General features: G+C 33.7%; 1 protein-coding gene across 12 annotated transcripts in view; it reads left to right on the top strand.

The window, feature by feature from the left end:
• The window catches only part of PPP1R9A (protein phosphatase 1 regulatory subunit 9A), a 297,335-nt gene that overhangs the window by 183,189 nt on the left and 96,414 nt on the right, over positions 1–17,732 (top strand). The gene's annotated exons all lie outside the window — the stretch shown is intronic.

Here is a 17,732-nt window from a genome sequence, read left to right as displayed (position 1 = left end):
AGGGGACATTATTTAGTGTGGGCAATTATGAAAATGTTTTGGTGTTACCATCAGAATGTCACGGCCAGATACTCTGAAATATCAATGAGTTAATATTGCTGTAAAGAGGGTAACACGAGGATTTTATTGCAGCGGGTTTTATGTTGCACAAACATGGGTTTAAGTTTTAGAATTTAGACTTTTTCAGTTGGAAAATACCCTTTAATGCTGAAGGAAATGTTTAAAGAATGCAACATCAATGACTTTTATGGGTGCTATGTTGATGCTTCAAGACTACCCATAGTCCTGAGGAAAGTATGTGAAATAATTGGAAAGAGCACAGAAAAAACTGTCTGATGGTCTCTTAGAGCCGTGTGTGTGGGCTCCCTCAGGAAATGTTGACTGTCTTTCTGCAGATTACTGTCTGTTCTTGAGACAGCACTTTCCTCTGTCGGTAGAGAAGTTGGTTTTAAAGCTGCCCGTTAGGCTTTGAAGTGAATTTTAAAGTGAAATAAGTAAGATACACATTCAACTTGTTAAGAACATTGTTCTTTTTTCTTTCTTTTTTTTATAAGAACATTTTTCAGTTGCAAGGAAGTTTATAGTTACATGAAATCATAGCCATCCTTTTATTTCAAACCTCCTACAAATTACAAACGGCTTCTCAACTATCTCCTGATTTCAATCTCTCTCTTCTTCAGTCTGTCCTTCTCATCCTTCCTCCAAATGGAGGAAAATAATAGCAGTTTTCAACTCTAGGAAGGGCTATCATGGAAAAAGGAATGAACTCATTCTGTGTAACTCTAGTACTGGAGGATCTGAGACCTGTGGGTAGAAGTGAAAATTCCACATCCATCATGTGCCTCTCCTCTTCACACGCCTCCAGGGGCCCCCATTCTGTACAGAATCTAAGCTCTTGACCCTGGTATTGAAATCTTTCATCAGCCAGTCTTATCACTTACCTCTCCCTGTGGGTAGTCATATTCCTTCAAATGTGACTTGTGAATTATTGTTTTATTATTGTGCCTTTCTCTCTGTCATTTCTTCTGTTTAAAATACTGTCTTCTGTTTAGAACCTGCTTATCTTGAGGAACATATTTCAAATCCCTTATCTTCCAAGAAGTCCTCCTTGACCTACATATCCCCTAGTGATCTCTTCTTCCTGGTAGCACTCATCATTCATACTGCTTTTTTGACCTTGAGGTTACAGAATATTACTTTCATCTTTTAGAGGCATACATTTATTTCCTCATTCACTTTGCACAAATCTTGATATTGAAGTGGGACCTTTAGCCCTCCCTTGTCCCCCCCAAATTATTTAACCCAGGGTTTTTATTGAGTATAAGGAGAAAGTCTTTTCTCAATTTTAACTTATTAAAAATAATATTTGAGTCCTCTGAATATATTTTAGGTGGTAGTTCTCCGTAAAGTAATAATACAAAAACAGAATCCCAAAACTAGACCTGTATTTTTATTTTTATTTTATTTATTTATTTATTTTAAAGATTTTATTTATTTATTTGACAGAGAGAGACACAGCGAGAGAGGGAACACAAGTGGGGGAGTGGGAGAGGGAGAAGCAGGCTTCCCACTGAGCAGGGAGTCTGATGTGGGCTCGATCCCAGGACCCTGAGATCATGACCTGAGCCGAAGGCAGACGCCTAACGACAGAGCCACCCAGGCGCCCCTAGAACCTGTATTTTTAAAGAACTTTTTAAAACTAAGAATTTAAAATAGGTGTGGTTTTATATTTCTTGTTAATTGGTGTCTTAGCTGTCACATTCAGTGGTTACTGAAATTTATTTTCAAAAAGGGATATCTGAAAAATTAGTAAATTTAGTTTGATATTTTTCCTAACTACTAAGCACAGATCTGGGAGCCATGGGTCTAAAAATACAAGTGGGAGAAAGATAGGAAGCGAGAAGTGATGAGAAGAACGAAACTGAGATTTGGATGGTGATTCTTTCTGAAGTATTAGAGGTCAAGATTTTTACTTATTTCCTGGAAATGTGTATGAAATTGGTGCCAGCTTTTGGATACGCATTGAAATCACACAGTGAAGTTCTGTGACTTTATCCACACTCACAGAGAATCATTTTCCATCTGACCTCAGTCTGCTTTATTTTGTTAAACTTTAAATGACAATACCTGAGTTTATGAACTGATGCTACTAACAAAGACTCCATTAATATGACATTTTTAACACACTGGAGAAATTACGAGTATTTTAATGTGATAATTTTCAAGGCTTACGTGTTTTTCAACTCCACATCATTTATATGAGTTAAGAAGTGGTTCAGCTCAAACCAGGTGAGGTTCCTGGGGGAGTGAAAGTCTAGGCCTGACTCAGAGTATCAGTAAACAATTACTATTTCCTTCATTTTACTGATGTCATTTAAAACTAAGCACTCATGATAAGTATTATGCTAATATCATGTAATTACTTTACATACTTGATTAGGAAAGGACTCACAGGAATCAGAATAGTTCGTAGTCAGAAATGATGCACCACAGCAGCTTCGGGAGAAAGAAAAGCGGTAACAGGGTGGGCGTGGCAAACTCAGACACAGTCTTCTTTATCATCCCTCTACTGGGCCTCACAGGACTTGGTCTCCCAGTGCTGAACCACCATGGGCATGCATGTGCATGCAGCATCTTGGTACCAAGAAGTCCCAAGTCTATGTATGGTAGGGATTTCTCACTGAAATCATTGAAAACCCCTGGACTCCACCAAATCCAGGTAGAAGGAATAAATCCAATGATTATTGCCAAACATCTCACAGCTTTGACTAAGGTTCAGTACCATGCTCTAGGCGATTCTGTGTACTTTGTCAATCCAGCTGGTCTCTAGATTAACTCATGCTCTATAATGCATAGTGCATAACATATTTACCACTCTCCTTTTGACTTTAGATTCATACTACTTAGTATGTTTCTTTTGTATATTTCTTCTTTTAAATTTTTTTTATTTGAGCGTATTTATTGTATATTTCAATGTTACCTGGTGAAAACCTAAAAAGAAAATGTTGTAAGTTATTTGAAAACCTATAATCTTTTTGGTGCTTGATAGAATGTAACTTGCCAAATGTCATATAGTTAAAAAGTTAGAAAAAAGTTCTTTTCTTATTGTCAGATCCTGCATTATGTAAAAAATAATTTAAATAGTTTAGATTCGGTTCATTTGAATCTGCAGGTTTATCTACTTACAATTCATTTTTATATCAGAACATATTAAGTGATGCTTTTCTTGGAGATCCTTAAAAGAGCCTTATGTCTGTTGGCCCATGTAAAGTTATGGAGAAAATACTTTTAAACTTAAAATTATGAAGTTATTAGGAAAAAATAATAGTTCAAAAGAGATAAAAATACTGGATATACCCATGGAAAGAAAGTAGGAATCTCTAGATATTAGGAGACTAATTAAAAGTTATACAAACTACTTTCCATTTATTTTTGGATACATAATTTAGCTTTCTGTGATGTTGTTTTGCTAGAGATGTCCCAAATGTAGACATTTCACTCAATCTCTTATGTTCTATCTCTGTGGACAAGGGGAAAAATATCTTTGAATTATAGTATAGCCAGAGGATAGGTACAGTCATACAGCTGATTCTGTTACAAATTATAAATATTATTTAATGTATTCACTGATACTTCTTTATGCACTTAGTACTAGGAATAATTGTCTTTCTCTAGTAACTGTTTTTTTTCCCATGAAGCCAGACCTCATGGATTCAGATTCTGGCTTAATCATTTAGATGTATGTGTTTATGGAAGTGTTTAATCTCCCTGTAGTTTCTTCATTTATAAAATGGGCATCATAATAGTACCTCCCCCATACATTTGAGATGAGTATTAAATGAGTTAAAACATGTAATGAATGCCCCGGAAAAGTTGAAATTCAATAAAATATTAGTGATTATTATTTTTTTCTGAAAACTCTGATGCCTTCTTAGGTGATCGTGTAGATTGTTAGAAAACTGAGAGTCGATTTTATAGCCTTTTCTAACAAAGGCACAGGATCTGATAGTCTGCAGAGGAAACCATTGTTACTGGTTTCTCTTTTTAGTTCTTTTGGAAGTACCAATAGAAGTCTTTTCTTCATTTCTTGATTTTTCAGTTTTAGATAAAAATTTAATGATTGCTTTTATAAAACTTTCACCTATCAGGTTTTTTTTAGTTAAAAACTTTTGCAAGAGTTTATGACATTTACTGTCTATTATATGGCTACAGTTGTCTTAGGTAGCTTTTCTATAAGTTCATTCAAAAATTAAAACCAATAAGTAGTATCTATAATGTTATGGTTAGGAAAATATTATTCCGTCTAGAGTCAAGTATGAGTGAATTGATAGAAAATGAAATGTAATTTTATGTCATTCAATCTGTGTCACTTTTCAAGGCATAAAGGTTCTAGTGGAACCTGACTTAATTTATTTCTAGCCTTCTTGATTTCCTTTGGGTCATACATAGCTGCCAGGGGGCTTACATGTCTGAAAATGTATTATTTGGCCCTCAAAAATAAGTAGGTATAGTATTTGAGTTAAAAATCCTTTTCTTTCAGTACTACAAAGATATTTTCCGTTGTCTTTTAATATCTACAATTGGTAAAGGGAGATTTAATATTAATCTGATTTGTAGTCCTTTCTGGTTTTCTGTTTTGGAGTTTTTTCCCCTCTTAATTTGGTTTTTGAAATTTTTATCAGGCTATAACTAGATCTGTGTTTGTTTGTTTTGCTTGGAATTCAATCTGAACACTTGAATTTGGGAAATTTTCTGTTTTTTCTTTCTTTCTTTTTTTTTTTTTTTTAGGTATTCTGTCCCATTCTCTATTTCCTTTTATTACTTAAAGCTTTGTCCTCTCTTGTCCAAGCTTGAGAGTTATTCAACTTCCTACTTGAGATCTTCATGTGGCTTTCAAATTTAATTAAATTTCATGTGGCACATCAAATGTAGTATGTTCAAATTATTATCCTTTATTTGTACCATTCTCTGTCTTATACCCTCCTCTAAAAAAATCATATGATCTTTACTTGACTGATTCCCTCTTATCAAGTCTCAGTTCAAAAATCACTCTTTCAGTGAATGAATTCTTCTTATATTATGGTATTTATGTTGTCCAATCCCAAGTCAGTTTCTGTCACATTACCATGTCCTCTACATAGCATCCTCAAAGTAAATAATCCTCTGATGATCCTCTCTTCCCAGTATTGCTTCTCTTGTTCAGTCTTCCACCACACTGACCCCTGACTAGCCTTGATGATTAGAGTATGAAGGAAGTAGTGATGTGTGACTTCCAAGGCTGGGCTATAAAAGGCATGTGGTTTCTACCTTGGTCTTCTGGATCACCAGCTCCGGAGAAATCCAGCTGCCATTTTGAGAACACATTCAAACAGCCTTCTGGAGAGGCTCATACAAGGAAGAACTTAAGCCTGTCAACTAGCCAGCCATGTGAGGGCAGCACCTTAGAGGGAGATCTTCCAGCTTCAGTAAAGCCTTGAGATGCCAGTAGCCCCCGTCAACATTTGACTGAACTTAGTGAGAACCACCAAGCCAGAACTGCCTAGTCAAGCATCTCCTGAATTCTTGACTCAGAGAAACTATGGAAGATAAAATGTCTATAAATTTTGGGGTAATTTATTATATAAGGTAGAAAAAAAGAGAGGACATCATTATAGACCTAACAGTTATTATAAGGATTAGCCAATATTATGAAGAACTTTATGCTGATAAATACAACTTAGGATAAATGGTTAAATTTCTTAGAAGACAATACTATGACAAAGTACCAAAGCTCACTCACAAAAAAATAGTGTGTGCATGTGTGTGTATGTGTGTACATGTACACATGAAGATGAATTTAGATTCTAAGCTTTCTGGCAAAGGAAATTCCAGTTTCAGTTTGTTTCATTGGTGAATCTTACCAAACATTAGAGGGAGAAATAACATGACTTCTATATAAACTTTTCCAGGACATAGAAGAGAGGACACATCTCAACTACATTTATGAGGCCAGCCTTACCATCATATTGAAGTCAGAAAAAGACATTAAAGCAAAAATCATTACATACCAATATTGCTCATGAACATAGATACAGAAGTCCTTAAGCAAAAATTTAACAGATTGAAGTCAGGAATATATAAAAAGGGTAATACATTATGACTAAATGACATTAATTTTTGGAATGCATGTTTGATTTAATGTTTGAAATTCAACCTGTGGACTTTTCCATACTGATAGAAGAATAGAGAAAGATCATACATTCACATGCTCATCTCAGTAGATAGAGGCCAACAAAAAAACTCTCAGGAAACTTGAAATATAAGGGAATTTCCTGTGTGATAAATAGCATGTACGTGAAACCTACAGCTAATATCGGACTTAATGATGAGAGACCAAATCCTTTCTCTCTAGTAAAAGAACAATGTGAGTGTGTCCACTTTCACCACTTTATTCAACATTGTCCTAGGGCTCATAGCTAGGTCAGTGAGGCAAGAATAAGAAATGGAAAGCACATAGATTGAAAAGGAAGAAGTAAACCTATTCACAGATGAGATGTCATCTATGTAGAAAGTCCTAAGGAATCTACCCAAGATGTTACTAGAACTAGTAAGTGAGTCAAACAGGGTTACAGGGCATAGGTTGATGTACAGAAATCAGTTCTATTCTACAGACTGGCAACAAGAAGGAATTGGGAAAATTCAGATTAAAAATAACATTTATGTTAACATCAAAAACATGAAATACTTAAGGATAACCTGACATGATATGTTGACAACTTCAGCAAGATACTTCTGAGAGAAAATAAAGACTACCTAAATGAGTGAAGCAATAGACCACGTTCATGGGTAAGAATACTCAGTATTGTTAAAATTCCAATTTTCTCCAAATCTGCAGACTAAGGAAATCTCAGTGAAAATCTCCCCAAGACTTTTTAAAAAGAACAAAGTTGAAGAACTTTCACTGCCTCAAAGCTACACTAATCACAACAGTCTGGTTTAGGCATATGGATAGAAATACAAATTAATGGAACAGAAGAGAGTTCCAATATCGACCTGCACAGACATGAACAATTGCTTTTTGACAGATGCACCAGAATAATTCAGTGGGGGAAATTATGGTCTTTTCAACAAATGGTTCTGGGACCATTGAATAACCACATTAAAAGAAAGAATAAGAACACTTGACCTTCGTCCCACAGTATATGCAAAAATTAATTCAAGATTGATCATAGATCTAAGTGCAACAATTGAAGCCATAAAATTTCTAGAAAACAGGCAAAAATCTTTATGACCTTGGGTTAATCAAAGATCTTTTAAGACACAAAAGCAAGAAATATAAGAGAAAGACATGATAAATTAAACTGCATCAAAATTTAAAACATTTGTTCAAGAAAATGGAAAAGCAAGCTAAAGACTGAATATTTGCAAAAACAATTATCTGATAGAGGACTGTTATTTAGAAGATATGAAGAACTCTTATAATTCAATAAGAAGATATATAATCCTATTAAAAATGTGCAAATCAATTAAAGAGACACTTTACCGAGGAAGATACACAGTTAAGCACATGAAATGCTGCTCAACATCATTAATCATTGGGGAAATGCAAATTGAATCCACAGTGAGGTACTACTACACACCCACTAGTATGGCTGAAATTTAAAAGACTGATAATACTATGCATTGACAAGGATGTGGAGCAAATTTAACATTCATTCATTGCCAGCAGGAATGCAAAATAGCACAGCCATTTTGCAGAATAGTTTGGCAGGTTCTTAAAAAGTTAAGCATGTACTTGCCGTATCAGCCAGCAATTCTATTCATAGCTATGTATTCAAGAGCAATAAAAACATATATCTACCCAAAGACTCATACTTACGTGTTCATAGGAGCTTTGTTCATGATAGCTAGAAACAACTCAGATGCCTTTAACTGATAAAGGATATACAAGTTGTATTGTATCCTGTGTAATGAAATATTTCTCAGCCATGCAAAGAAACAAATTACTGATATATTCAACACAATATTTGACTGTCAGAACTATTATATTGACTAAAGAAGGCAGACAGAAAAGCCTTCATACTGTACTTTAAACTGCAAGCATTTAAGAGGCATTTTTGAGGCAATAAAAATGTGCTATATTGTGGCTATTGTATTTATGACACAACTATATATATATTTGTGAAAACTCACTGTATTAGACAACTTAAACTGGTGAATTTTATTGTATAAATTTGATCTCAATAAAATTGATCTTTTAAAATGTATGTTAATAGTTAACGATTAACTTAAAAAGCATCATGCTAACATTTAATTATATTGATGGGGATGGGGATTTAGAAAGGAGGACAATGTCTACTTAAGAAAGGCAGATGTAGTCAAACTGAATTTCCTCAGTAATATGTATATGTTATTATGCTGTATACTTCTTTTCTAAAAAATAATTTCCATTATTAATTTTTTTACCAGAAAAAATAATATCTATATTAAATTCTTGTCTGGACCCTTTTCTTTATTCAGACATGGATTTGCAGCATAATTTTTAAGAACTCATGTGTTTTTGGGTGTTACAGCTTTAAGTGGGACCTTTCTGATCTTGTTTACCACTATGTAAATGACATACTGTACCTATTATTGTAAAACATATTGCCTCAAAATTTAGTGACTTGAAACAACGAACTTTTATCTCACAGTTTATGGGATCTACTTTCCAGCTTTTTCATGAGCGCCTCTCTGCAGGGACGCCTCACTACATGGAAACTGGATTTCCCAGAGGGAGTGAGCCAAGAGAGTATCCACACTGGAATCCGTCATCTTTTCATAACTTAATATCCAAAGTGACATTCCATCAGTTTTGTATTTTATTTGATAGAAGAGTTAATAGGTCCCTCTTACACTCCATGAACATCAGGAGCCAGAGATCACTTGGGTGCATCTTAGAGGCTGCATATTATGTAGTGATCAATAACTAGTTGGATGGGTGGATGGACAGGCAGTCTGATTAATGTTATACCACAATGCAATTCATTTGTTTGATGTTGCATACCCTCTCTTAAGAAGAACCCTGAGGGCGCCTGGGTGGCTCAGTCGTTAAGCGTCTGCCTTCGGCTCAGGTTATGATCCCAGGGTCCTGGGATCGAGTCCCACGTCGGGCTCCCTGCTCGGCGGGAAGCCCGCTTCTCCCTCTCCCACTCCCCCTGCTTGTGTTCCTGCTCTCGCTGTCTCTCTCTGTCAAATAAATAAATAAAAGCTTTAAAAAAAAAAAAAAAAAAGAAGAATCCTGAAAAATTTGAGACTATTTAGGAAAGACTGACCAGGATGGTGAGAGATCTAAACATTTTTTCCTTGTATATATAAAAATTAAAGATTCTGCCAACTTTTACCTAAAATAGAACATTTTAGGAAGACATAGTAACAATTGTGAAGCATTTGAACTGTGAAAAAAGACTTAGGTATTCTTTTTAAGTCCAGACAGCCGTCCTAGCACTGGAGGACAGCAGTGACAGGAAAATGATGTTACAGGAGAAAATTGTGCTTCAATATGAGAAATTTCTAATAAATTGTATATTTGCTCTTCAGTGCCATTTACATTAAACTGTAAATGCTTTCTGGCAAGTACTGCTACTTATGGTCAATAACATTCATCATGCTTTTATCCTTAGTATATGTGTTTAGTGCCTTTTTGACATTGAGTCATATGACACTTCTGGAGGTGAGGATTTTATAGGAATTGTAGTTACACATAATAAAAAATAAATTAATCTGAAGGTCTTAAATATTTCCCTGTCCTTTTTGGAAGAGGTTATAATACTCAAAAGAAAATATAAATGCATGCTGAGTTTTTGAAATAAATATGTACTTGTTTATTTTGGATTCACACCTGCATATGTAATTTCTAAATATGAAAAGTTTTTTTTAATTTTTTACCTAAAATCATTGGTTTTCCATATGAAGATTTCCATTTGAAGTACATTAAATCTTGAAATGTTTTTGCCTCATTCACATCATTTTAATAAGAGGTTTTGTTGCCATTACAGCACAAGGGGTAATTGAGAGTTTCACTTTTTATCAGAGTCTTGATTTTGTGATTGTGCATAATGAAGTGTCATTTGTAATGGAGGGCAGTGAGGGCATCACCATGTTCATGGGAATTCTCAGTCCTTACGGGTTTTGTATTCACGTTCCTCCCTTGTGGTTAGACAAGAGGAACGGCCACTATGGATTTGGGACCATGGATATTACAACTTTTAAATTACAACTACTGGTGATAGATAGAAGATTAAAAACAGTGGAAACTTCAAAGACTTGTTTTAAAGGGGACTTTGGCTTAATGAGACATTTTCTGGGGCCAATATATACAGATTAGCATTCAAAATTTTTTCCTTTAAATATTTGTATGCATAACTATTTAAACCTGAAAAATCAGAGTTAGCTTTCAAATCAAGAAATGTCACTTCTTGAGAAGGTATAGCATTTTTAGAAAATATTTAAGTTTATGCCTATTATGTGGTATATAGTCCTTGAAGTGGCATGTATTAGGCAGTGTTTTTTTTTAAAGAATTCAACTACTTTTGTTCTATATTGAAATACAGGGGTAGAACAAAGTTCTTATGATTAAGATTGGGTTAGATACAAAATTCATTTCAAAGAAGTAATGCTTACAGTTAAGTTTAAACATTTCAGATCTAGATATTTAAGGTCTAGCTTTTAAAAGCAAACAGGTTAATGGGGGGAGGTGGGCAGGCGTTGGGCTAGATGGGTGTTGGATATTAAGGAGGGTACTTGTGATGAGCACTAGGTGTTATATGTAAGTGATGAATCACTAAATTCTAGTCCTGAAACCAATATTACACTGTATGTTAACTAACTAGAATTTAAATAAAAATTTGAAACCAAAAATTAAAAGCAAACATTTTCCTAGATGAATTTAAAAAATTTAAATGTTAAATATAGAGTATGTTATGTTAATCTAAATCCTAATAAGAAAGGAAAAATATGTCACAGTACCCAAATACAAGAAAGAGGCAAAAGCTTTGTTGTGTAGGACTTTAACCTCTAGATACTAATAGCAAATCTCAGTGAAAGCAAATAAATATGCATTTAGCACCACTTGCTCAAGTACAATTAAGTCAAATATTTTAAAATCTATCAAGTTCAGAGTAAGGTCATGAAATGTGATCAAACATAGAAAAAAAATGAGACACTTTCTACAAAAATGTTTAAAAGCACCATGTGATCTTACAATCCAAGAACTCTGGTATAATGAGAGTAGGTGGTGTGTATCTATTTTTCTTTTAGGTATATTTTTTAGGTTTTTGGTGTGCACACAATAAATATTTGTTACAGAATATCTGAATAAAAGAATTGATTATGTAGGAACTGTAACTATATCCTACTATAGCTTTTCCCTTTTTAGATTTGCTTAAGTCTACATTAAAAATTCTTTGGTTTAAAAAAATTTTGAAGTTTTGACTTCATTTAAGTGCCACTTTTGACTAGTATATCACTTTCATTAGAATAAATGTCTGCAAAACAAGGCACTCAACTCATCATTTTTCAGCATAACCTCTCACATCATTTACACTGAACATGTAGGATCTTTATGACTTCAATTCAGCAAATTGTAAATGCAATTTTATAGTTGTTAGTTTTTGTTTGACAGCTCACCAGAGAATTCAACAAACTGATCCAATGAATCCTGTATAATATCGTCATCTAAACTCTAAAGGACAGTGCATGGACACTGCTTGGTCTGATAATAGATGAAAGGAAAAGGGAAAACTGATTTATCTGCCTTTACCTATTGAATCTCAGCCTGAGGGGGAGAGGGGGCAGTTCTTATTGAAATAATTCACATCAAAACAAGATAATTGTTTGAAACATTAGAAACAAGTCATGCTGAAGACATAAACCCCTCATTTTGTATTTTAGGTTTAGCCTTTATTTGTCAATTATAACCTTAGAAAATACCTAATTTTTAATTTAAATGTCTATTACAGTTTGGCTCCTGTTACCTCATCCTTTATAGCTAAAAAATAAAAAGATCAATCCATTCCTTGTGGAAGCAAAGTAAACAAATTTAGAAAGTAGCAAGAAAATGTATTTTTTTCTTAAAGGATCTTAAAGGCTGATTTGACTACATGTATCTCATTTTAGTCATATAAATCATAATTGTGCATAAATATCAGTTGATTTGGTCACATATGTTTAGAGGGACTGATTGTTGCTGACTTTATCACTTGTTATATTTTTGAAGACTTAAAAAATTCAATTTAAAGGGATCACATAAACTATACTTTTATATTTTGATGGTAACTGAAATTAAGGTTCTCAGAACTTTAGTGCAAGTATTTGACCTTTCTACTGTTGTTGACTCTCAAAAACGTACTCTGTTTTCAAAGCTGGTGTGATTCAAACAAGGTAATTGGGAGAGTGTGCACAGATAGTACTTAAAAATGCATTCACCCCTATCTAGCTATTAATACATTATCCAGGTAAAAACAACAGTAAACATTTGTGAAATACTCTCTAGGCACTAGGTCCTTAGTTAAGCTTTTTATATGTGTTATATAATATTTATTTAAGTTATTATATTCATTTTATTACAATCTGGAAACTAAGGATTAGAAATGTTAATACATTCAAGGTCACAGAGCCAGTAAGTCATGTTTATAGTTTAGTGAATTTGTCCTATCACAGCCTTTTTCCCCTATTACAGACCCTTTTAACCCCTAAATTTTACTATCACAGCATATGCATAGTGTGAATTCATAATTGAAATAATAACCTAACTTTAAATTTTGCATTTTCTCAATCCTACATGTGCTAGATTGTACACATATTGTTATAGAAGTCCATTTATAAAGACGGCTCAAAAATGGACCAAACATTTAAGAACATATAGAAAGGTAATGGGAGATTTTATCACTTTCATCATCATAGTAATAGTGCCCAACGTCCTTTCATGTCCATACCACATTTTATTCTTTTATCCCTCCTTTTGACACGTGAAGTAGATACCAATTTTCACATGAGGAGAATAAGGCATGGAGAATAGTTTAGTTCCACCTAGGGGTGCTTTCCCTCTGAACCATACTTACCAGGATGCCATTCTGCTCATGCACGTGTGAACTGTAAATCACACCGGATTACAAGGCTTTCAAGATTTGTGTAGCTAGGTGCTATAACACTACCCCAAACAGCTGCCTGAACGAAGAGACATGTACTTGAACATAATGCTTTAAAAAGTATATTTCATGAGATGGATTGTCTATTTTCTATACAATTAGAATCACTTTTATTTCATAAGACTGTAAAGTGGTTTTGAATACAAACTAATATTGGGCAAATAGTGAATACCGTTTAATTTTAGAGACCAATTCAGAAAGCCACGCTGTGAATTGAGCAACTATGCCTTCATGGTTTAAAATGCTGGTTTCTTAATGCAATGTGGGACAGTTCTTATTTCCTCTGAAATTGCGATTATACATGTATTTGTTCCTTTTAGTTTTAGCATCACAAATAATTCTGACTTGGAATTAGAAATCATGCTTTGAGGGCAGGAAGAAACTTGCACGTCATATTGGAGTTTTGATTTATTATATAATTATATAATTTATTGTTATATGATATGCTCTAATCTTATAATTTGGGCTTTAAAAATAATTTTCTGCTTTAAAATTTCTCACACGGTCTTTCTTCAGACTCCCTCATTCACCTTTAGAGTCATAGCAGAGCTTCTCACGTGTTGGCAAGTGAACCAGATCGTCTCTTTTTCTCTCCCTGAGTTGTGTTCAGAGTAATTTTAAACAGTTGCCTTGCAGAGGAAATAAACTTCTCCATTCTTGGGGAAAACTGTTCAACTAAAAGATCTGACCGTGTAATTCTCAAATGAGTTTAAAGAATTTATGGCTTAAATGAATATAAATTCTCATTTACCTTTTACTTTGAGCGTGGCTACTGTTTTCAGTTAATAGCATTTTGTACATTAATTGCTTCCTTCAAATTCCTGTCAGCTTTATAGTAGGTAAGTGATACTTCCTCAAACCCCACTCTGTTATGCATTTGAAGAAACATAAAAGATTAATCTAGGTTTTCCTAAATCTCTCATTCTAGAATATGAGTTTCTTAATTGCTTTATATTTATATCCCTAGACATCATTTCTGACTTTTAGACTGTTAACCAAAAATATAATGAATTCAAGATAGTCTTTATATGTCTAGATTAGTTGGGCATGTTAAAGACTTTATGTATCTTCCATCACAGAAACCAAATATCTTCAAATGAAATAGAAAAATAAACAGGTAGGAAAAGAAGAAATAAAAATGTCTTCATAGTGGATATGATCTTATATTTGGAAAATTCTAAGGAATCTATAAAAGTCTACTATGATTAATAAGTGAGTTTAGCAAGGTCATAAAATACAAGGCCAATATTCGAAAGTCAGTTATATTTCTATATTCTAGCAACAAACAATTAGAAACAAATTTAAAAATCAGTACCACTTACAGTAACTTGAAAAAACATGAAATAGAGATAAATTTAACAAACTATAGCTACAACTTTGCACTGAACGTTGTAGTGTATTACTAAAAGAAAGTAAAGAAAATCTAAATAAATGAAGAAATGCACCATGTTCATGGATCAGCTCAATATTACGATGTCAGTTTTCCACAAATGGATCTATAGCTTCAGAGCAATCCCAAATCAATGGACTTTTAAAAGAAATTGATGAGCTGATTGTAAAATTTATATGAAAATGCAGATAACTTTGAATAGTCAAAATAGTTTTGGAAAAGATACACAGAGTTGGAAAATTCATACCACCTAGTTTCAAGAGTGATTATATAGTAATCAAGGCAGTGTGGTATTCACACAAGGATAAATACATCAAAGAGATTGGAAAAGTCCAAAAATCAGCCCACAAGTATCTAGTCAATTGATTTTCAACAAATGTGCTCAAGTAATTCAGTGGCAGTAATGAATAGTCTTTTCAGTAAATGGTGTGGAAACAACTAGTTATCCATGTGGAAAAATAATGAAACTCCACCCTTACCAAACATCATGCATGAGAATTAATTTGAAAGATATAGACCTAATATAAAATCAAAACATTAACACTTCAAGAAGAAAAATAGGAGAAATCTTAGCAATCTTAAATGGGGCAAAGATTTCTTAGATAGGAAAAAAAGGCACAAATCTTTTAAAAAGGTATAAATTGGACTTCCTTGAAAGACACAATTAAGAAAATTAGGAGGTAGGGGTGCCTGGGTGGCTCAGTCCATTAAGCGTCTGCCTTCAGCTCAGGTCTTGATCCCAGGGTCCTGGGATCGAGTTCCACATCAGGCTTCTTGCTCAGTGGGGAGCCTGCTTCTCCCCCTGCCTCCCGCTCCCCCTGCTTTTGCTCTCTCTCTCTCTTTGACAAATAAATAAAGTCTTTTTTAAAAAATTAAAAAAAAAAAGAAAATTAAGAGGTAAACCACAGACTGGGAGAGGAAAATAAATAAATCAGAGATACACAGTCTTTGTATGTGTGTATGTATCTGTGTGTATTTATTACATAGAGTATACATATATGAAGATATGCATCCAGAATATATAAAGAACTATTACAACTCAATAATAAAAAGCTGGACAACCCAGTTTTTTAAAATTGGCAAAATATTTGAAAAGGTATTTCACTGAAAAAGATATATGAATGCTCAGTAAGTGCATGAAAAGATACTTAATGGCATTGGTCATCAAAGCATTGGATATTAAAACCATTATAAGGTACCATTAGCTATTCAGTAGAATGGCTAAAATTTTAAAAGACAGTACCACATGTTGGTTAGGATGTAAAGCAACTGTAATTTTCCTGCATTGCTGGTAGGAATATAAAATGGTACCACCACTTTGAAAAATAATTTGGCAATTTCTTTAAAAGTTGAACATACACTACCATAGAACATCAATTCCACTATTAGTTATTTGTCTAAGAGAAGTGAAAATTTATGCCCCCACAACAACTTGCACACAAATGTTTATAGTAACTTTGCTCGTAATATCCAAAATCCAACTTAGAATAGAAGAATAGCTAAACCAAATGTAGTACATCTGGTACAATGAAATACTGTTCAGTAATAAAAAGGAATGAATTACTGATACTTGCATCAGCATGGGTAAATCTCCAAAACATGGTGAGCCAAAGAAGTCAGACACTCTGATTCTGAAACTCTAGAAAAAACAAATCTAATATGGGCCCAGGGTGAGGATGATTTACTAGAAAGGAAAATGGTATATTTTAGGTTGATGGAAATGTGTATCTTTATTGATGTGGCGATTACAGGTTATGTTTGTGAAACTTACCAACTGTACATTTAAAAGAGATGTACTTTATTATGTGTAAATTATACCTGAATAAGGATGAAAATTATAGAATTTATAAACTCTACTTATACTTGATTCCCGAAGGAAAATAACTCAAATGATAAATGAACACCCAAGCATAATTTCAAAGTCCTGTTTGGAACTATATAAAAATATTGCTATAAAGACAATTACTAGCATCTGAGTATAAAAATTTTGACTTTTAGTGCATTTGTACAATACAGTGGTATATTTCATTTAAACTTATGATCCAATACAGCAACATACTATAATCAGAGGAAAACATCAGTTAAGTATAGAAAGACGATTAAACAGTCACATCCAAAATAATGAAATTAAATGATATATAGAAACTAAATCATGTGAACTCATATTTTTAGAAAAATAGAACTATATATTAGTGTGAAAAGATGTCAAGTGAGTATTAATTTGTTAAGCAAGACACATAGTATTGATGAGGTTGTATCATAAGTGACTGACTGCAGCTTACAATAAGTGAGTGACTTCCCTTGTTTTTACTTTATACTTTTTTTCTTACAGTAATTGATATGAACATATATTTCCCTTTGTCCCTTTATTTCTTGTAACCACACCTTTCCTCATAGCGTCTTTCTTCAAAACTGAATTTTCAAATTCATGACCTCTCCTTATTTTAGTTTTTCTTTTTAACAACAAAACCAAAATCTGTATTTGTTTCCTCTTCTTTTTCTTATCTCCAAAGTCATAGTAACTTAGCAGAAGTTAATACCTCTTTATTTACCCACCTGAGGCATGCTATTCCTCAGAATGTTTTTGAAGCAGAGTTTGCATTGTAAAAAGGACAGTATTATGGAAATGATTCTCAAGTTCAATTGTACAAGAAATTATGAGTTTGCCTCCACTTTGTAGGGCAATAAAAATGTGTGAAGTACTGTAGAATGGATTACATCTCTTTTGTCTTCTCCCAAAGTAATAATTTTTTTTTTTTTTTTTTTTTTTTTTTTAGTGAGAGCAGCATGAAAGCAGGGGTTGGGGGGGGTGAGGGGGTGGCAGAAGGAAAGGGAGAGAGAATCTTCAGCAGGTTCCGCACCCAGCGCCCACCGGAGGCGGAGCTGATCTCAGGTCCCTGAGATCATGACCTGAGCGGAAATCAAGAGTCAGATGCTTAACTGACTGAGCCACCCATACACCCCATTTTTTTATTGTCCTTTTTATTTTTCCGCTTTCTTTTCCTTTAGGGTATGTCTACAATCACCTGTTCAGTTGCTCAGTTAACCTCCCCTTCCACACAGGCATACCATTTAGAGTATATATGTGATATTAATTTCTTGAGGCTTGATGGACTGTGATGAGCTATCAAGCTCAGTGCTTCTTTTTTTTTTTTTTTTTTTTTTTTTTTTTTTTT

The sequence above is a fragment of the Phoca vitulina genome, unplaced genomic scaffold (genome assembly GCF_004348235.1).
Source record: "Phoca vitulina isolate PV1807 unplaced genomic scaffold, GSC_HSeal_1.0 scaffold4, whole genome shotgun sequence".
Classification (NCBI taxonomy): Eukaryota; Metazoa; Chordata; class Mammalia; order Carnivora; family Phocidae; genus Phoca; species Phoca vitulina.
This window is presented reverse-complemented; position numbering and strand designations above follow the sequence as displayed.